The sequence below is a fragment of the Nyctereutes procyonoides genome, unplaced genomic scaffold, assembly GCF_905146905.1.
Source record: "Nyctereutes procyonoides isolate TBG_1078 unplaced genomic scaffold, NYPRO_anot_genome, whole genome shotgun sequence".
Classification (NCBI taxonomy): domain Eukaryota; kingdom Metazoa; phylum Chordata; class Mammalia; order Carnivora; family Canidae; genus Nyctereutes; species Nyctereutes procyonoides.
The window spans coordinates 8,756,080-8,777,217 of NW_026575117.1; the positions used below are offsets into that span (position 1 = coordinate 8,756,080).

Below are 21,138 nucleotides of genomic sequence, written 5' to 3' on the forward strand. Positions count from 1 at the left end.
TTGATCCCTCTTCTTGACCTGGGACACAGGCTGCTGGGGAAGCGATTCCTATTGTTTCTGTTTCCTTCTGGGGGAGGGGGGCGTGCAGAGGAGCTGGCAGGCAGGCCGATTGTCAGAGTGGCCTTGAGAGCTCCTTAGGAGGTCGAGAGGGAGGAAGAATAGGAAAGGGCTGGAGAAAGAAAAGATAAGCAAGATCAAAGTAAACGAGACAGGATTTTGTCAGAGGGAAGCTGCAAGAAAATCCCTCAGACTCAGGGCCCCAGAGCAGCGGGATCCTAATAACGCACACTGTCCGCGTCCACAGTCCCGGGTCCAGAGTGGTGAAGTGACTGGGTCAAAGCCACAGAGCCGATTGCCTTCTGGACTCTCTGTACAGTGCTCTGATTACTTCTGGGGCTGAGAGCAAGCGCAGAGGAAGACCCAGATCCCTCCTCCCTCCGAAGTTCTGTGTTAGCAGAGGGTGCCGCCCAGGTCCCAGCCAGGCAGGACATCCCCTGCCCAAGGGCCTAGGAAGACCTCGTGGCCCAGAGCCTCCTGGCCTTGGAAGTCACAGCACTTCTCTGGCCAGCAGCAGCCCCCACCTCCAGGGCCCTGGACACCCGCGGCCAGGAGAACAGGCCAGGGCCTGCTTGTAGCAGAAGCCGCCTCCTCTGCAAAGGCCGCAAGCAGGGGCTGCTGCCCTTCCCCACCACCCCCTGGAGGCCCCTGGCCCGCCACCACCACTCACTTTTCTCTCCCCTCTGGGCCTTTGCACATGTTCTCCCATCACCTGAAACCCTCCCTCCTTCCCACCCCCTCTTCCCCCTCTGCCTAGACAGCTCCCGCTCATGGCGCAGGTCCCAGCTTTGAGGGTCCCTTACCTTCGAGGGAGCCTTCCCGAGATAGGGCCAGGGGCCGACGCTGAGGGGCCGCTTGGTCTCCTGAGGCATGCACACTCCTCACACCGGATCATCATGGTCTGGAACTACGGAAACGAACAGAAGTTCCCTCAAGTGCAGACCTTACTTCTTTTTTTAAGGATTTCCAGAAACAACGACCTACTGAGCTCATTCTCCGGGTTTTGCTATGGTAGGAATTCCTATCCTCCCCGAGGTGGGTATTATCACCCCCTTTTGTCAGATAGGCAAACTGTCCTTCAGGGAGGCTGAGCCTCTTGCCCAAGGCCACGCAGGGAGTGAGATGCGGACTCAGTGCGGTGGACACGCAGATGTGCTACTGCCCAGATCCGCCTTCCTGGGGGGATTCAGCTCCACCTGCTGCGGTGTCTGCAGAGGGCTTGTCAGCTCCGAGCACTTTATTTATTTTAATATTTTATTTATCTATGTATGAGAGACACAGAGAGAGAGAGGGGGCAGAGGCACAGGCAGAGGGAGAAGCAGGCTCCATGCAGGGAGCCCGACGCAGGACTTGATCCCGGGGCTCCAGGATCAGGCCCTGGGCCGAAGGCAGCGCCAAACCGTCCAGCCACCAGGGCTGCCCCAGCTCCGAGCACCTTAAAGCCCCGCCTGAGCTCTGGAGAGGCACCTTGCGCAGAGGGCAGCCCACATCCACAGACGGGCCAGCGCGGGTACAGAGGCCTGGCCGTCCCGGGGCCGGGCCCCCACTGTGGCTCTGCATCTGCTGCCTGGTCCTGCCTCCTTCTCCTGGGGGGCTGATCCCACGGAGCCCCTGTCGTGCGTGAGCCAGTTCCGAGCACCACGCCCGAGCTGGGTCTTTCCGCAGCGTCAGCGGAGTTGGGTCCAAGGCTGGGGTGACATCCTCACAAAGCGGGTTCAGGATTCCAAGTCCAAAGACTTGCCCTCTGGGGCAGCACGCAGAGCAGAGCATAAGGCAAGTCACACAAGAAACGAGATAAAAGGGGTTCAGAAAGTTCGCGAACCCAACGCTAAGTCAGTCTGGGGGCGTGTGGTGGAGACCAGGCCTCGGGCCGGTCCGGGTGAGCTCCGGCCTCTTCCTGCTTCTCGTGCTTGAGCAGGGAAGGTTCTGGGTTCTGTTCACAGATCCCTGGGGCAGAGCCTTTGGCCGCAGCTGCCTTTTTGACCGAGGTCACGTCCGAAGAGCATGACGGTTTACTGCAAACGTGCTCCTCTTTGGGAGGGATTGGGGTCAATCTGGGCCTGGGTGTGTCGTCAGCTGGTGCTGGTGTCGCTCCCGTACCCTTTACTCCTTGTGTCACTGCTCGGCACAGGCCCCTGCTTGACATGAGTCACTCCATCTTGCTCTCTACAACCTCCTCACAGCCACCAGCACGTAAGCCTCCGGCCCGGGACAGTGTGACACGGGGACACACAGCCACAACCATCCCCTCCCAGTGGAGCAGCCCGGCCACCCAGCGCGGTGCGGGCACACGGCAGGTGCACAGAGCTGATTTGCTGAATACGTGAGCAGAACACAAATGACGAGGCTCCTTGGGTGATTGATGAAAGTGCATACTTGCTCTGCGGGGCCTCATGATTATTATTAGTGAATTTGCAGGGCCCCTGGCACCCTCCTGAGAGCCCTGAGCTGCTTTCCCGGTGTGTGTCCTTGGAACACTGTGTGCCCAAGGAGTTGACAAGACTCCTGCACCTCCCCCCCCAGGCCACAAATAAGACCAGTCTGGGTGTTGGGAAACAGCCAGCTGCAAACCTGATGGAGTTCAGGGTGAAAGTGCAGAGTCCTTCCCCACCTGGAAGGGCTGGGAAAACCCGGGAGCTACAACAAACCTTTTCTGGCCACCTCCAGCCACCTGCCTGGGTCAGCCGCTCAGGAGCCCCTGCCCCCACACCGGCTCTGCGGCAGCTCCTTTGTTCTAAGCAAAGGGAAGGTGGGGCTCTGCTCCCACCAGGTAGCTGGAAGGCATTCCGGCAGGTAAAGGATGAGTTGAGGGGGAGAGAGAACTACTAAGAGTGGAGGCGGAGCAGGCTGTATGCCCCCCACCCGCCCTTGTAGCAGGTTGGGGTGCAGGAACAACTGGCTGGAGAAGGGGAGTGTCCAAACAGACCAGGTGGGGCCACTGGCCACTGACAAAATCCAGAGGCAGAGAGAGGAGCGGTGGTGAAACAAGAGAGGAATTTATTTCAGTGAGGCCACCCCAGGGAAGACAGTGGGCTAGCATTTTTTTTAAGACTGTATTTATTCATCTGAGAGAGAGTATGGGGGGGCGGGGGGGGGCAGAGGGAGAAAGACTCCCCACCGAGCAGGAAGCCCAACTTGGGGCTCGATCCCAGGACCCAGGGATCACGATCTGAGCTGAAGGCAGGCGCTTCACCATCCTAGCCACCCAGGCGCCCCTCGACTAGCATTTCAAAGACTTCCCAAAAGACCAAAAATAGTTCTAGGTTTATGGAAGGAAAACGTGGGGCAGAGGTGGGTGCCCACGTGCAGGTAGGCAGTGAAGGTTACATCCTTGTCTGGGGGTGAATCCCGGGTGGGTGGGGTCTTGCTGGCTCAGGGCCGACCCTGACCCTGCCCGTTGAGGGGACAGTTTGGGTTCCCATCAGGGGATGCTTTGCCCACAGGGTCTTGCTCCTGAGCCCAGACAAGCTGGAAACCAGAACCCAACTAAATCAAAATGCAAGCAGCCGAAGCTCCTCTTGCATCCCCACCCCTGCTGGCCCGGGTCTCCCCCCACCCCCCGCACCCAGGCACATGTCCCCCCAGGTCCAGGTCTGGGACAACTAGCTGACTTTCAACTGGGGGCAGAGACCATCCTAAGGATGCCAGTCAATTCCTGCACGCTCAGGTCTTAACATATTTGATCTTCCAAATAGGCCTCTGAAGTAGATACTATTTCCTCTACTTTTTTTTTATTTTATTTTATTTATTTGAGAGAGAGAGAGCAGTTGGGGCAGAGGCAGAGGGAGAAGCAGACTCTCCACTGAGCAGGGAGCCCGATGCGGGACTCGATCCCAGGAACCCAGGGTCACGATCTGAGCCGAAGGCAGATGCTCAACCGACTGAGCCACCCAGGTGACCCTACTTCCTCAACTCGACAAAAGAAAACAAACCCAAGTTCCAAGGGGCTGTGGAACTTGTCCGAGGTCACGGGGCTGGAGGACGGGAAGCCAAGTGGTCGGATGCCAGTGCCCGTCATGCAGGGCGGCTTCCTGCTAGCCTGGGGGCTCGGGTACACGGGCCCTGGGCGCTGGGGGGAAACACGGGGGAACAGCGACGATGGCTGCAGGAATCACACGAAGGAAGTGTGGCAACAGACAGTAAATTCAACCACACTGACCTGGGTCCCGGATCCCTTCCCCGGCCCAGCCTCACGTCCTGCCCTCTGTGTGGGGTGCTGAGATCAGGTGGGGGGGGGCATCCTGATTGGGTGGGGGCTGGTGGCACAGGCGGTGGAGTGATTCACCCACTGCAGAATAAAAGAGAAGCTTGTGGGATACACCATAAGGGATCAGAGGGCTCAGGTGGTGATTTGGGGTCCTGGGATCGAGTCCCTCATTGGGCTCCCTGCATGGGGCCTGCTGCTCCCTCTGCCTGTGTCTCTGCCTCTCTCTGTGTCTCTCATGAATAAATAAATAAAATCTTAAAAAAATAAAATAAAATAAAATAAAATAAAATAAAATAAAATAAATAGAATAGACTAGAAGCAGTCTGTACATCCTGTGCCTTGGCTGTGGTAAAGCAGCAGTGAAGTAATCTCAGCATCTCAGACATCCATGGTATGACGGCTGGTGGCACCGCTGAGACTTTCCCCGGGGGGCTTCTAGCTCCCCGCCTGATCGTGTTAGGGGCTCAGGGGTGCATGTGGGCTGTGATTATGGTGCAAGGTCCCTCTCCCTCGTGGTCCCTCGGGGGTAACAGGCCCAGAGGGCAGCGAGCGGCAGCTGGAAGTGGCTGAAAGCACAGCCTGGGCCCTGGTGGCAGGACCTCCTGGCCACAGGATTGATGAAGTTTTGGAATGAGGCAACGTCTGGTGGGGGGAGGTCTGGAGCCGATGACCAAGAAAGAATTCTTGAGACGTCTTTGGTGCAAAATGGTGGTTTTATTAAAGCCCCGGGGACAGGACCCCTGGGCAGGAAGAGCGGCTGCCTTGATGGTTGGCTGATTACACCCCTGGGAGCTGGGAGGGGTTTGAGGACTGAGAATAAGGATTCCTTATTCTCTAAGGAATTTTGGAAGCAAGGTTTCCAGGACCTTGAGGGGGTCCTAGCTATTGTTGGGAACAGGTCACTTATTACCGTCTAATAAAACCTGAGTCATGGGACACCTGGGTGGCTCAGTGGTTTTGCATCTGCCTTTGGTTCAGGGCCTGATCCTGGAGTCTGGGGATCGAGTTCCACGTCGGGCTCCCTGCATGGGGCCTGCTTCTCCCTCTGCCTGTGTCTCTGCCTCTCTCTCTCTCTCTCTCTGTCTCTCATGAATAAATAAATAATTTTTTTTTTAAAGGAAAGGTGTTATGTCACCACTTGCTACTCCAGCAGTGATTCTAACCGCCTCTCGTAGGAAGGGGAACAGACACGAATTGTTTCCCCCCATTTTGGGCGAAGACAGTGGGTCTGCGTGCAAGGGATCTGTGTGGAGTTAAAGAGCAAGTGAAAGGAGGGGCACGCTCTGAGCCCCGTCTGTACTTTTGCCCTCATTTCTGTGTCAGCTTTGAGCCAGACGCACTTGTTTAGGGCCTTGTCAACAGGTTATGCAAGTGAATCACCTGAAAAACGCCTGCAGCAAAACACAGCAGAGCCAGTCCTGGAGGTGTTGAATTCTGACCCTAATTTGCGTCCTGGGTGGAGCTGTAGGGTGCAAGGGCCTGGCACATCCCCCCCCCCCCCCCCCCCCCCCCGCACGCAACCAAATCTTTGTCCTGCCCTTCCCTGACCCCTCCCAGCCCTGCACCTTTGTGGCTTTCATACCTACCAGGCTCTGGCACTGAGGCTTCTAGAAAATCTGAAGAGACCTCCTTTCCCCTTGGTTATGAAGTTCAGTGGGTGGAGTGGTTTGGCTCAAAAACTTGCCTCTTAAAAAAAAAAACAAACTCATGTATTATTTTTTCCCCACATTTACCCACGAGGGGTCAAGGGAGTCTGAGATTTCCCCCCCCCCTCAGGCTTTTAGGCAAACCACAGAATTTCTCAAATGCAGCCGTCACAGGGATGCTGAGGGCATTCCCGCACCCCCTATAACTCTATATAATTTGTATTAGAAAATACATTTACGGAGAGATCTATAAAGTTTTCAAAAACAGTTTGGGGATGATGGCATCACAGAGTTACATCGGTTTATGGGTGCTCCTGCAGAGTCAGGAGTGGGAAAAAAAAAAAGACATCGTGGGGGCAAACCCCATAGCAGCAGCAGCTCCCTGAAGCTGAACCTGCTGGGAGGGTTTCGCAGCCAAGCCCTGGAGGATGACTGGAGGTGCAGGCGGCCTGAGCTCTAGTCCTGCTTCTGGAGGCTTCCTGGTCCTCTGACCAAGTGCAGGTGCCGGGCAGTGGGGGACAGCGGGGGTGATTCCGAAGTGGCTGAAGACATCAAGGTCTCCCACGGGCTGCCTTGCTCTAGGCCCGACAGCAGGTGGACATAGGTGCCCCCCGCCCTGCGGGGAGGGGAGTCCAGAGGCTTCTCTTCACCTGCCGGGGCCATCGTGATTTATAAGAAGCACATAGTCGGTGTTGGTCGTTGATGCTGGCACAGGCTCCCAAAAAACCCTTTTGGAATTTCTAACTCCAGAGGACGGCCAAGGTGTCTTGTTATGCTAATGAGGCAGGCCACCAGGTTGGCAGGAGCGGCCACCCTGTGATTAGAGGTTTGGAACTTCCCGCTGCCTCTCTCCAGACCTCCTGGGAGGGCAGACAGACAGGATGGAGATTGAATTATTATTTTTTTAAAGATTTATTTATTTATTTATTTATTTATTTATTTATTTATTTATTTATTTATGATAGACATAGAGAGAGAGAGGCAGAGACACAGGAGGAAGGAGAAGCAGGCTCCATGCTGGGAGCCTGACGTGGGACTCGATCCCGGGACTCCAGGATCACGCCCTGGGCCAAAGCAGGTGCTAAACCGCTGAGCCACCCAGGGATCCCCTGGAGATTGAATTCTATTAGCAATGGGCACTGACTTAGTCATCCTACATAACGAAGTGTCCATGAAAACAGGGTTCGAGGGACTTCCCAGGTGGGTGGACACACTGGAGATTTGGGGAGAGGCTTGGGAGCCCCATACTCTCTCCTCAGACCTTGCCCTGTGCATCTCTTCCATCCAGTTATGTCCTTTTATAACGGAGTCATATCCTTTTATAATAAACAGGTATTAGTGAGTAAAATGTTTCTCTGAGTTCTGTGAGCCCCACTAGCAAATTAACAGAAGCCAAGGAAGGTGTCGTGGGAACCTCCGATCTGTAGCTGGTCAACCAAAAGCACAGCTGGCAACTTGGACTTGCTAGTGGGGTCTGAAGTGGGGGTCCGTCTGGTAGGAGGACTAAGCCTTTCAATCTGTGGGATCCGACGCTCTCTCCTGGGAACGGTGTTAACACGAAATTAAACTGCTGAACACCCAACCGGTGTCAGACACCTGCTTGGTGGCATCGGAAGACTCACATGGCACAACTATGTGCAGAAGTTTAGCACCGCCTTCAGCCCAGAGCCTGATCCTGGAGACATAGGTTTGAGTCCCACATCAGGCTTCCTGCATGGAGCCTGTTTCTCCCTCTGCCTGTGTCTCTGCCTCGGTCTCTCTGTGTGTCTCTCATGAATAAATAAATAAAATCTCAAAAAAAAAAAAAAAGAAGTACCTGCCCTACTGCAAGCCCTTTCCCACGGTTTCTGTGGGGACTCAGTCAAAGGGCAAGTTACAGATGCCCTACATGGGACCTGCACCTGCCAGCCACCCCCCTCCCCCAGACCTGAGACTCCCACCTGGGGAGTCTGCTGGCAGTTGCAACCTGCAGCACCCCCCACCTCCCACCCCAAGGGCCAGCATTTCCCAACTCAGAGAGAAGAAACAGGTGCTTCACCACCTCCTAAGCCACCAGTGAAAAGCGCAGCTTCCTGGTCCCACAGGAGGCTCTCAATCAAAACCCTGCAACCCCTATAGGGACATAAAGCTCGACTTTATTATTATTTTTGTTGAATATTTTTTTAAGATTTTATTTATTCATGAAAGACACACAGAGAGAGAGAGAGAGAGAGGCAGAGACACAGGCAGAGGCAGAAGCAGGCTCCACGCAGGGAGCCCGATGTGGGACTCGATCCTGGGTCTCCAGGATCACACCCTGGGGCAAAGGCAGGCGCTAAACTGCTGAGCCACCCAGGGATCCCCTGGACTTTAAATTGAACCAGTCTTTCTCTTCCTTGTTCCTGAAGCCTCTCCCCCTCCCCCCTCACAGTTTTTCTGTAAAATCCTTTGTTCCAAGAGCTCAGGATTGGGATAGACGTTGAGAGTTGGTAACAACACCCCATGGCCAGAGCCAGTGCCAGTCGCCAGGCCACCTGGAGACCTGGTGACCACGGCTCGCAGCACGGCCCAGGTTCCTATCAAATCTGCCCAGATCATGTATTTTCCCCTAAAAACCCCTCAGCCTTTCTACTCTGGGTGGGCTTGGGGTCTGGGAGGCACCAGCCAGCTGCAGCCTCCTTCCCCCAGCAAAGTGATACACTATCTTCCTTCTTTCCACCCAGACTCGGTCTTCGAGTTGCATTTTTTTTTGGCTCCAGAGCAGAGGGCAGTTTTTTCAACAATTGGAGGTTCTGGCAATTTTCACTTTCGGGACTGTGGGCCGCTGGGGTCGGTGAAGGATCTCAAGATAGCTGGGCGAAAACTTGCTCTAAAAACCATTGACTGGGTAGCTTTTGGGGAGATCATACCCCGAAACCAGAAGGCCATTGCCAACTCCCTGAAATCCTGGGATGAGATGCTTACCTCCAGGTTGGCTACTCTTCCTGAGAAACCACCTGCTATCGACTGGGCTTACTACAAGGCCAATGTGGCAAAGGCTGGCTTGGTAGATGACTTTGAGAAGAAGTTTAATGCCCTGAAGGTTCCTGCGCCAGAGATAAATACACTGTCCAGGTGGATGCTGAGGAAAAAGAAGATGTGAAAAGCTGTACTGAGTTTTTGTCCCTCTCAAAGGCCAGGATTGAAGAATATGAAAAAGAGCTGGAGAAGATGAAGAACATAATTCCATTTGATCAGATGACCATTGAGGACCTGAATGAAGTCTTCCCAGAAACCAAATTAGACAAGAAGAAGTATCCCTATTGGCCTCACAAGCCAATAGAAAATTTATAAACTTGAGTTGAGGAGAAAGCCCTGGCCCTCATATTATAAACGTTGGACATTAAAAATAATGATATGGAAAAAAAATTTTTTTCACTTTCAACCGATGCGTGAGCTGAGGCTCCTCCTGCACGCTGAAGGGTTTCTAGAGAACTCTCCACCCCTACCTTCACACCTCAGCCGAGTTCTAGACGAATCTGGGCCTCTCTTCCTCCCCCTGGGCCCCGGGGTGGCACAGGTGCTCCAAGGAGGTCCCTGACCTCTCCTGCCCAACAAGGTCAGCCTCACTGGAGGCTGCAGGCATCTCTTGGGCAAGGCTGGAGAAAAACTCTGCACACACAGAAACATTGTACAAATTGAGGGTTTTATTTACATCATAGGGCAAGCAAAGGATACAAAAGGAGCCTCTTGGTCAAGCGCTAAAGGCAAAGCTCTAAACCTCAATCCTCAGTAGGGCACGGATCCGGACATTTTTAAAAAATCAAAAACTGAAGACAGAGAAAAAGGCAAAAAGGTAATCTGCAACCTGCAGGTCCTGTCGGCGGGGAAACGAGCACCCAGTGACCCTGCGGACAAGCTCATCACTGAACATGTGAATCTGGCTCCCGGGACAATCCCCGCAAGGCTCCGACTGGTGAAACTTCTAGGTTAATTCCTAATCAGACTACTCGGATTTTAGGGGCTGATAGTGTCTCCAATTTGGGGGTGGGGCGGGGAAGGTCTCCATGGGCCAGGCCTTGGCAGCTCCAGTACCTTCCCTGGTCATTTTTCCATCCCTCTGGGCACTCAGGGGGCTTCTCCGGGGTGGGTCCGCATCATCCTCCAAGCCCACCCTGAGCCCCTTCCTCCCGTCTCCCATCTCCCACCTCCGGTGGCTGCCCAGGCCCTGCTCTCCCACTAAACTATGCTTGGCTTTTTCTTCCACTGAGGTCTCTTTCCAACACCCCCCCCTTCCCCCAAGTCCCAGTGTGGCCAGGCAAGCTGTAATTATCTTGTGAAAATGTGCCACTATCGACTTTGATCATTTGAGTTAAAACAAGACCATCTGTTTTCTCTTTTCCCCACAAATATTGATGATGCAGAACGGGATCCAAGTTCATCTTCGACATGGGCCTCCAGAGCGCCTCGCTACCACTTTCTCCTACACGGGGGGTGCCTTTTTCTTGTCCATCTGTCTGTCTTTCCTACCTTCTCCACTCCCTGGTGCCAGCTGGTTGGCCTGACTGGCGAGGCAGCAGCCCTGAGGCCTCCTGGGCAAGGCCCAGGAAACTTCTTGGGGCAACACGCAGGTGTTGCCACCTACCCTGCAGACTGATCAGCAACGACTATCCAGACTTCTGGATATTCTGGAAATGGGGGGACGGGGCCTCTCATGGGGGTTGGCGGCGGGGTGTGGTAAGAGGAGCCCCCTTGTTCTTTCACCTCCCTTGCCAATGAATGGTCCAGTGGCAGTCCCTGGGTCATCTGGGGGGGAGCATCCAGCCCAGGACCCGTGAGGCACCAGCCTCTGAATCCAAGTGAGATGGGGACAAAGGTTGGCAGCACCAAAGAGGAAGGATGCCACCAAGGCAGCCAGTGAGGCCTCATGGGCCTCAGGGGTGTTTTAAGCACCAGCCATGGCACCTGCAGCCACCCAGCGTCCCTGGTCCCCACCTGGAGCCAAAAACCCAGTCACCTAAGAGTTTCCAGGGCTGATAAACCAGGCCTGGCGCCCATACTTCCTCTTCTCCTCCCATCAACTTTCTCGTTTCAACTTCCAGCACCTCAATCTCCTACTTACTGGGTCCTTCTCTAAATCACACACTCTCCTTGCCAGACGTAGTGTCTCCCTCTCTCCCAAGACAGAGCACCTTTGGTGGCTTGGTGGAGAGGCGGCCAACAGCTGGCAGGAGCAGGCGACAGTGGCCCCCCCAGCAGCCAGCCACAGGCGGGCAGCTCCCAACCCCCAGCCGGACTGGGCCGGACTGGGCACGACGGGGGCGACTCCTCCAAGCACCCTCTCCAGCCCAGCAGCCTGTGCCTGAGCTCCCCGCTTCCCTCACCGCCAGCTGCACATTCGGGGCCCGGGGTGGGGGTGGGAATCACAAGCTTTATCTGCTTTCCACAGTCACACGGCATCATCACAGTTTTCAAAGCATCACAACCTTCAAAGAGATTTTCCTTCCTTCCTTCTTCTCAAGCCCATAATTAAACTCCGGGCAACAACGGGGTGGAGGAAGGAGATGGGGCGCACGACAGACGAGCAGCTCCATTGCTGCCCCCAGAACCGAGGCAGCCGGGGCCGGGAGCGCTGAGCACTGTATCAGCCTGTGATCTTTCCAGAACATAACAGATCATCTTAGTCCAGGTCTAAATCCCTTCTCCCGGCTTGTAAGCACTGCTCGGCGACCCCCCCAGAGTGCTTCCATCTGTCAGGTGTCTGCCTCGATGCCTCCCCCCCACCCTCCCCCCCGCCCCTCTGAAGGCTCCGGTGCTACCAAACCAGAATTAGGGGCCTAACTCTCTGCGGGATTGTCCATCGGAGCCACCTGTGTCCTGGAGTCGTGCAAAGCTCAGCGGATGGGCAGGGACGTCCCGTTCACAGCACTCATCCAAGTTCAGCAAAGAGAGACATTGTTTTCCTGCGAGGATTTGGTGGGTTCAGGTCGGAGATGGTCCTGGATCCGCGGGGCTCCCATCCTTGGGGTACGTCGGGGCCCGGCCGGCCGCGCAGCTCCGTTAGCGGACGAACGAGACCACGCTGGTGGCCACCCCGAATGGGGCGGAGTAGGCCGCGGCGAAGCCCTGCAGGCCCAGGACCACGTAGCGGCAGCCTTTGATGACCACCTTCCCGACGTTCTATTTTTGAGAAGACAAGAGAAAAGCAAAGGGCCGGGTGAGGCAACTCTGATCCCTGCACAAAGGACCATCCCCCCGCAGCCTCTCAGGGCAAATTAGCACATGTTCCCACATCCACCCCCACTTTGAGAACATGTGGGGGTTCAGAAGACACATTACCATCTTGCAAAGTACTCTTTCTTTTTTTTTTTTTTTTTAAAGATTTTATTTATTTGAGAGGGAAGGAGAGAGGGGGGAGAGAGGGAGACTTCCCTCTGAGCAGGGCACCCCGATGCGGGGCTGGATCCCAGGACCCCGGGACCATGAGCTGAGCCAAAGGCAGATGCGTAACCCACTGGGCCACCAGGTGCCCCGCTGCGAAGTCCTTTCAAGCACTGCCTATGTCCAGGTAGTTGGGACATCCTGGGAACAGTGGTGAGGGTGCTAGCTCTAAAACCAAGCCAGTTGTGTCTTTTTGTTGTTTTCACAATAGGCTCCATGCCCAACATGGGGCTTGAACTCGTGACCCTGAGATCAAGAGTCACATGCTCTAGTGACTGAGCCAGCTGGGTACCCTTGGTTTTATTTTTAAACCAAAGCCTACTCCTCTTCTCTGTTCCAGCCAAGTCACTGCATCATCTGAAGGGGGGGTCAAGGTCCCCTCCTTGACCTTATCCAAAAGCCCACCATGCCATCCCTCCATCTCCCAGGATGGATTTGGGTCCAAGAGGCATGTTTGGCTCTAGAGGCTCCCGCTATTCTCTGATTGCTGCGTCCTCCAGCACAAGTATAACCTCCTGAAGGCTGAGGCCTCCACTGTGCTTTCTTGCTACCCACTCCTTTTCTGCATAGCCTGGCTCTGGGGGTGGGGGGGTGGCATCCACGAGGTTCAAATGGAACTGCAACAGAAGACTCGAGACCACCAATAGCAGCTGTGCTGCTGCCCACTCAACCCTCCTTCCCCTTCCCACCCCTAACTCCCATCGTCATTCTCAATGTTGACATCCTTGCAGGCTGACCACACACCTTGTCTCTCAGCCCCCCGACTTTTCCAACTCCGACAAGCACCTAACATCCCTGGTTTCACCTACAATCCTTGACCATAATCACAACCCTCAGAGCCACCACTGCCCAGCAAACCTGTCTGTCTAGTAGGCTGACCCTCCCCCTCTCCGGGACGGAGGGACTTTCTTGGGCTCACTACTGTATCCCCAGCACCCAGAAAGGGCCTGGGACTTTCCATTGGAAACTCTCAGGCTAAGTAAGAAGCCAAACCTGGGAGAGAGCCAGGTAACATCTATGGCCTCTCCAAACCCTGACTCCTGGCATGTGGCCTGTCAACTTCTCGGTGGGGTATTAGGGTGCATGCGGAGGGTGGGGGGGGGTGTGATGTTGCCGAGAGACATGTCTATAAATGTGTAGGGAGATTCAGTGGGAGAATTTTACTTACCTCCTTGAAGTAACAATAACAAAAGACTGTTCTCTGGGAGCAAGTACTATTATGCTTTACAGTCCTGTATAAGCAGTACCACCGGAGTCACGGATGGCCTGCGTTAAACTTGACATTTTTGGCATTTGTACACCCATTTTCCTCAGCGTGATATTTTCAAAAGCTGTGAGTCACTTCATCTTTGCAATTTAGAAAAAAGCTACTAAAATAGCTCATTAGTTGGAACACTGTCAGAAGAACGCAGGTTTGAGAAAAGTGATAGAAAGAAATGTGAGATGTCCATTGAAGGCCATCTCAGTGTCATTTGAGGGAGGTTTTGAATTGTTTGATGGGAGTCAAGTTTTCAGCCCAAATAATCTGTCAGAGAAGCAGTGGGGGACGCAGGGGAGTGGGGAGGCTGAAGAATGCCCCCCAATCCCAAGAACCTATAAATACGTGGCTTTATATGGCAAAAGGGATTTTGCAGATGTGATTAAATTAAGAGTCTTAAGGGGACGCCTGGGTGGCTCAGCTGGTTAAGCATCTGCCTTCAGCTCAGGTGTTGTGATCCCGGGGTCCTGGGATCGAGTCCCTCTCGGGTTCCCTGCTCAGTGGGGAGCCTGCTTCTCCCTCTCCCACTGCTCGCTCTTTCTCTCAAATAAATAAAATCTTTAAAAAATTAAAAAAAAAAGAATTAAAAGTAATAATGGATAGCTTATGATTTAAGAAAAAACTAAGGGTCTTAAGATGGGGAGATGCTCCTGGATTATGCAGGTGGGCCTCCTATATATTTACACGGATCCGAAGGAGCACAACTGTCCTTCTAAGAGGAGTCAGACAGGAGGCAGTGTCACGACAGAAGCAGAGGGAAAGATCTGCAGATCGACGCGGCTGGCGGTGATGGTGGAGGATGGGGACCTCGGGAAGCAAGAAAGAGCAACAAAACTGGTTTTTCCCTGGGCCTCCATGGGAACCGGCCTGCTGACGTCAGCAGGGGGGAGATTGATTTCGGACTTCTGGCCTCCAGACATGTGCAACTGCTGGTGTCCTAAAACCACTGTGTTGGCAGTAATCTGTCACAGCTGTCACGGGATGTCACACTTTCTGGGGGTCCTCTGTATTCAACTAACCCCCAGGGAAGCCAGGGATTCCCTGCCCTCTCCAGTTTCAGAAAAACCAAAACCAAAAATGCCTGGGTGATTCTGTCGGTGAACATCTGCCTTTGGCTCAGGTCATGAATCCGGGGTCCTGGGAGGGGTCCCCGAGTCGGGCTCCCTGCTCAGAGGGGAGTCAGCTTCTCCTTGTCCCTCTGCCCCTCCCCTGCTCGTGCTCTCTCTCTCTCAAAATAAATAAAATCTTTAAAAAATAAAACAAAAACCCAAACCAAAACCCATCCGCAGGGGGAAGGATCGCTTCCCCCTGAATATAAAGATCACGTCTTGGGTTTTGAGATGTGGGCAGGACGCAGGCACAAAGGGGAGCTCGGCCGTGGGCTACAGACCGAGGTTTGGCTCTGAGCTGCTGAGGCCTGATTAAAAAACGAATCAGAAAATCAGCCGTCCTGCGAGGTCTCTCCTTCACCCCCTGGGACAACAGCCAGTCACAAAGGCCTTGGCACGAGCCAGGTGAGCTCGGAGATCTCTGCGTGCATGAACCCGCTTGCTCCTGCCCGGAACCCTAGTTTTAGCCCATGTCTCAGATGAGGAAACGGAGGCAAAGACATGGGCCCAGCCCAAGGTCACAAAAGCAACAGGCGGCAGGATGGGGCTTGAGCCGGGCGGCCTGGCTCCAGCGCCCCTGGCCTTACCTGCTGCCACCAACTGAGGACATGAGGACAATTTTTCTCCCTCTTGAGCTAAAGGCTATTATTCCACACATTGTATCCCCCCCTCACCCCCTCCTAGCTGCCTGAGGAACAAAATTTACTTACTTTCCTTATCCACACTGCCCCTGTGGCTCTCAGGGGTGCCTGGGAAAGGCCAGCTCTCCTCTTAAGCTAAGTTTTGGCGGTGAGTCCGCCTCAACCCATGTGCTCCTGCACAGGCAGTGCCAGGCGAGACTCCTGCCTCCCCCCTCCCAGCTTTCCAAGGTTTTAGGGACGCTTCAGAGGTCCCACACAATGCGCAGCAGAGCACCTGGCATGTTGAAGCAGAACAGCAAGCATCTGCTCCCTTCCCTTCCCTCCTCCCAGAAAATGGCACTTCCACGACAGTGAAAGCACCAGGTGAACACTAGTGTCATTCCTGACAAGTCCCCAGGGAACTCGGACGGAGGAGCCAGAGGCCAGCACACAGCCCCTGAGCCCCCAGCCGCCTTCCCGAGGCCGGAGCTGCAGGACACAGGGACGGGCTGGACCCCTGGGCAGCAGGAGAGAAGAAATCCTTTTGTGGCCCACAAAGGCCAAATGCCTTTCTTTAAACAGACGCAGGAAGGGACTTGGGCGCAGGACTTGAATGGTTAACACATGAATAGGAACTGCAAACCCCCTTCCTTGAAGGAAAAGCCACCCGTTAACAATGGGGAGCCTTTGAGTCACTCCTTATTCCACTGGGCCCCATAAGGGAAAGACTCACCTCCCCACACTGCTAGGGAGGCTTGGCGTTGCCCCTGGATTTTCAGCAAAGAGGGGTGGGCTATTTCCTTCCTCCCTGTTGGAACCTAACCGGTTACCTTCCCCGACACCTCCAAGAATGCAGAGGGACACCTGGGTGCCTCAGTGGTTGGCCGTCTGCCGTTGGCTCAGGTTGTGACCCCAGGATCCTGGGATCGAGTCCCGTATCAGGCTCCTGCAGGGAGCCCGCTTCTCCCTCTCTCTGCCCCTCGCCCCTGCTTGTGCTTCTTTCTCTCACTCTCAAATAAATAAAATCTTTTAAACTAAAAAAAAAAAATTTCACAAAACAAAAATTAGCCATTTTAAAGTGAAAAATTCAGTGGCATCCAGCACATGGACCGTGTTGTGCGACCAGCACTTTACCTACTTCGGAGACATTTCCATCAGCCCAAAAGGAAGAGCCGCACACACCTGTTAACCCACTTGCCCATCATTTTTGCTTCTCCCCAGTCCCTGGCAACCACCCATCTCCCTCCCTCCCTCTGCACTTAACCAATTTTGGATATTCTATATAAATGGAATCCTACACACACACAGTATGTGATCTCGTGTGTCTGGTTTCTTTCACTTAGCATAATGTTTTAGAGGTTCGTACGAGACAGGGAAATAAAGGGGTCCCATGAAAAAGTGTTATTTTTCCCGCTTCTATCTTCGCCAGGCCCACACCCTCGCCCTACACACACCTTATAGAACAGATATTGTATGTCGTTCCTGTAAAGGGCAAGCATTTAATCATTGCTTTGGAGTCTTCCAGCACAACAGGTAACACCTAAGGAGGGACCCGACCAAGACCACTGACTCATCGAGATCCCTGGCTCCAGGGTCTACGTGTCTAATGGAGGAGGACACACAAACACACCTGTTTGTTCCTGGATTACTGAGAAGACACTTGCACCAGACCATTATCCCCAGGCTCCAGGCCCCAAGCACAGACAAAACTCCTTTTTCTTCCCGGGTCTCCAAGACACTCTGCATTTATCTATATTCTCTACGTCTTCAATAAACTCTGCTCTGGGGACGCCTGGGTGGCTCAGCGGTTAAGCATCTGCCTTTGGCTCAGGGCGTGATCCTGGGGTCCTGGGATCGAGTCCCACTTCGGGCTCCCTGCATGGAGCCTGGTTTTCCCTCTGCCTATGTCTCTGCCTCTCTCTCTCTCTCTCTCTCTCTCTCTCTCTCTCTCTCTCTCTCTCTCGTGAATAAATAAATAAATAAAATCTTAAAACAAACAAAACAAAACAAAAACCTCTGCTCTAACCTCTTCTTGGCTCGAGTGTTGAGTGTCATCCTGCACAGAGCCAAGGACCCTCCTCGGACCCAGCCAGCCTGCCTCTCACCCACGTTGTGGCACAGAACAGTTCATTCCTTTTTACGGCCGAATAGCATTCCATCCTACGCACACACCACATTTTGTTCATCATTTATCAGCGGATGGACATATGGGTGGTTCCCATCCTTTGGCTACTCTGGTACGCTGCTATGATCATGGACTGTTCGATATGTTCTCTCTCGAATATATGTGTGTATACGTCAGTGCTTCTTTCCGATTATTTGGGGTGTATACCTAGGAGTGGAGTTGCTGAATCATATGGCAGGTCTATGCGTACTTTTTTGAGGAACCTCCAAACGGTTTACCACAGCAGCTGCACCATCTTGCATTTCCATTAGCAATGGAATTCACAGAATTCCAATTTCTCCATATCCTTGCCAACATTTATTCTTTTTAAGATTTTATTTATTTATGAGAGACAGAGAGAGAGAGAGAGAGAGGCAGAGGGGCCCGACGTGGGACTCGATCCCGCGTCTCCAGAATCATGCCCTGGGCTGAAGGCAGGTGCTTAACCCCTGAGCCACCCGGGCTGCCCCATTTGTTATTTTTTAAATAAGAGCCATCCTAGTGAGGGTGAGTAGTACCTCCTCATTTACCTGTGAAACCTCAACCCTCTCTGCCAAGTTCTCATGTCACCATTGATTTCAAAATGCCCCTGACTTTAAACCCTCAATCCTCCGGACTCTGGACTATGGGGCTCCGTGGGGTGCCCCAGCTATGCCAGGAGCTCCCCGGGAGGCGTGGACTTCACTAGGGCAGGTGGCATTCCATCTGTTTTTCTACCCCTAGCTGTTAGCACAATCCCTGCTCGAACTGAGCACTCGAAACCCGTCTTCAGGTGCCAGCCCCTGACCTGAGACATCCACCTTTACTGGTTCACCGGCCAAGAGGCCAACGGTGGCGTCTGTGCTCCACTGAGACCAGGAAGAGGATGGTCACTTCCAGCATGACCCTGAGCCTGGAAGTCCCCACTTCGGAGTTGCCGGTAATAGACTGCATCACTGCCGGGCCGTATATTGCGCCCAGAGCTGCTGATGTGCTTTTATGGGGGATGATGCATGGAATTTTCTAGGCGTGGAGACTGGATGGTTTTAGATAGGTTAAGAGGCCACTGATGGACACAGATAACGAGAACTGAATCAGATGAGGCCTTTGGCCAGGACACAACGAGTTCTGTGATCTTCTGGGTGGCCTTGTTCAAGGCCCCAGGGAGCGGGGCCAGAAGTAGCCTCCAGCGATTCCAGGCAGAGGGACCTGGGCACTGCCTTGGGGTTTGATCCCTGCGAGGACACTGTCCTTTGATCCCATATTCCATCTTCTCTCTCTCTCACCCTCCTCTACATCCCCCCTCGCCCCCCATGCTCCAAGGCAAAAGGCCTTGCAAGGACGTTGCAGGTCCCAGAGCACCCCGACAGCCAGCTGCCAGAAGGGAAAAGGAGATTCAACAAGCGCCTCTCTGTGTATTTGCTGAGCTCCCAGGCCCTGGAAATAACCTCGGGGAACAAGTAACCCACACAGCCCCCGGCGGGTGGGATACCCTGGAGAGGATGTCGCCGGAGACCCGGGGACCCGACGGGACCGGCCTGCAGCTCCCTGCTTCCCAGCTGGGTCACCGTGCACAAGTCACCCAACCGCTCGAATGCCTCCGTGTTCCCAGCTGTAAAATAGGGACGCGGCTTTCTGTCCTACCTAGTGCACCTGGGGGGGGGGGGATGGGGCACGCGGGGGCTCGCTGGGAATGCCCCAGGCGGCCGGCTCCCGGGCTCTGGTTTGGCTCCTCTCCCTACTTGGACTTGCTGCCCCGTCACCTCCCGGCGCGGGACGGGCCCTCCTCGGTGCGCGGGGACGACCGCCGGCGGGGGCGCGACCCCGGCCCGCCCCGACCCCGGCCCCGGCCCCGGCCCCGGCCCGACCCCGCGGCCCCACCTTGCCACACTTCTTCAGCTTCTGCCGGTACCTCCTCGCGGGCCTCCCGCCGGGCGCCGGCTCCTCCAGCGGCTCGTAGCGCTCGGGCAGCGCCGCCAGGTGCACCGCGCGCGCGCCCCGGGCCCCCGCCCGCCCCGCGCCCGCGCCCGCGCCCGCCCCGCGCGCCTCGGCCCCGCGCTCGGGCGGCTCCAGGAGGGCGGCCGCCTCCTCGTCCGCCGGCGTCCGCGCTCGGCCCCGCGGCCCGCGGCGCAGGAAGCCGCTCGCCGCCTTGCCCCGCAGCCGGGCTCCCGCCGTCATGATGCTGCGGCCGCTGCGGCCGAGGGCGCGGCGAGAAGACGCCGAGCTCCGCGCCCCGCCCCCGCCGCCCGCGCCCCCGCCCCCGCCCCCGCCCGGACGGACGGACGGACGGACAAGCGGACGGGGTGGGGGGAACGCGGGTGGCAGCGCCCTCTGGCCGCTGGGCTGGGAGCTGCGCCCCCGCCCGGACGGACGGACGGACGGACGGGGAACGCGGGGGGCAGCGCCCCCAGACCGCGGGGCTCGGAGCTGCGCCCCCGCCGCAACCCACCCCCCACCCCACCGGGCGACCCCAGCGGGGGACCCCGAAGGCGGGGCGCGCAGCCAAGTCCCAGACACGCCCGACCCGGCCCCCCTCCAAATGACGAGGCGTCGTTTGCCACGTTCGGGTCGGCAGAGGCGGTGAGAAGAAGAGGGGGGCCGCCGAGGCCGTGGTGGGGCGCGGGTGATGGCGCGCTGTGCACGGGGTGCGCCCCGGCGACGGACTTTGGGGAAGGCGATCAGAAATTATACACACACACACACACACACACACACACAAAGGAAAGAGAAAGGAAAGAAAGAAGAAAAGAAAGAAAAAAGAGAAAGAAAGAAAGAAAGAAAGAAAGAAAGAAAGAAAGAAAGAAAGAAAAGAAAGAAAGAAAGAAAGAAAGAAAGAAAGAAAGAAAAAGAAAAAGAAAAAGAAAAAGAAAGAAAGAAGAGAAAAAAAGAAAAAGGAAAGAACGCCTGGCTGGCTCAGCGGTTGAGCACCTGCCTTCAGCCCAGGGCATGATCCTGGAGTCATAGGATCGAGTCCCGCCTCGTGCTCCCTGCATGGAGCCTCCTTCTCCCTGCCTGTCTCTGCTTCTCTCTCCGTGTCTCTCAGGACTGAATACATAAAATCAAGAAAGAAAAAAAAAGAAAAGAAAAGAAAAGAAGAAAGAGAGAGAGAGAAAGAGAGAAAGAAAGAAAAGGAAGAAAAAGAAGGAAGAGAAGAGAGAGAGAGAGAGAGAGAGAGAGAAAGAAAGAAAAGAAAAGAAAAGAAAAGAAAAGAAGAAAAGAAAAGAAAAGAAAAGAAAAGAAAGAGAGGATCCCGAATGGCTCAGTGGTTTAGCACCGCCTGCAGCCCGGGGCGTGACCCTGGAGTCCCGGGATCGAGTCCCGCATCAGGCACCCTGATGGTGCCTGCTTCTCTCTCTGCCTGGGTCTCTGCCTCTCTCTGAATCTCTCGGGACTTGATCCTGGGACTCCAGGGTCATGCTCTGGGCCAAAGGCAGGCACCAAACCGCTGAGTCACCCAGGCGCCCCCTCACGGTGAATCTTAAACTTCTGGGGAAAGCCTTACTGTTTTATGCCAGTAAAATCTCTCTTTTTAAAAGTCGGTTCCATGCGCAGCCGGGAGCCCAAGGCGGGCCTTGAACTTCCCACCCTGGGATCAAGACCTGAGCTGAGATCAAGAGCCATCCAGGGGCCCTATCTGCCAGTAAATGTCTTTTAATTCTTGGAAACTAAGAATTAAGTATAAAATAATATGGGTTATTA

At 54.9% G+C, this 21,138-nt stretch overlaps 1 long non-coding RNA gene across 1 annotated transcript; it reads right to left on the reverse strand.

Annotated features, from left to right (window-relative positions):
• Nucleotides 1–9,555: 9,555 nt before the first annotated feature.
• LOC129515396 (uncharacterized) lies at nucleotides 9,556–19,461 on the reverse strand. The gene is made up of 2 exons (XR_008665574.1): nucleotides 19,321–19,461; nucleotides 9,556–12,048 (listed from the first exon to the last, which is right to left on the reverse strand). It is a non-coding gene; the product is annotated as an uncharacterized LOC129515396 (long non-coding RNA).
• Nucleotides 19,462–21,138: the final 1,677 nt, after the last annotated feature.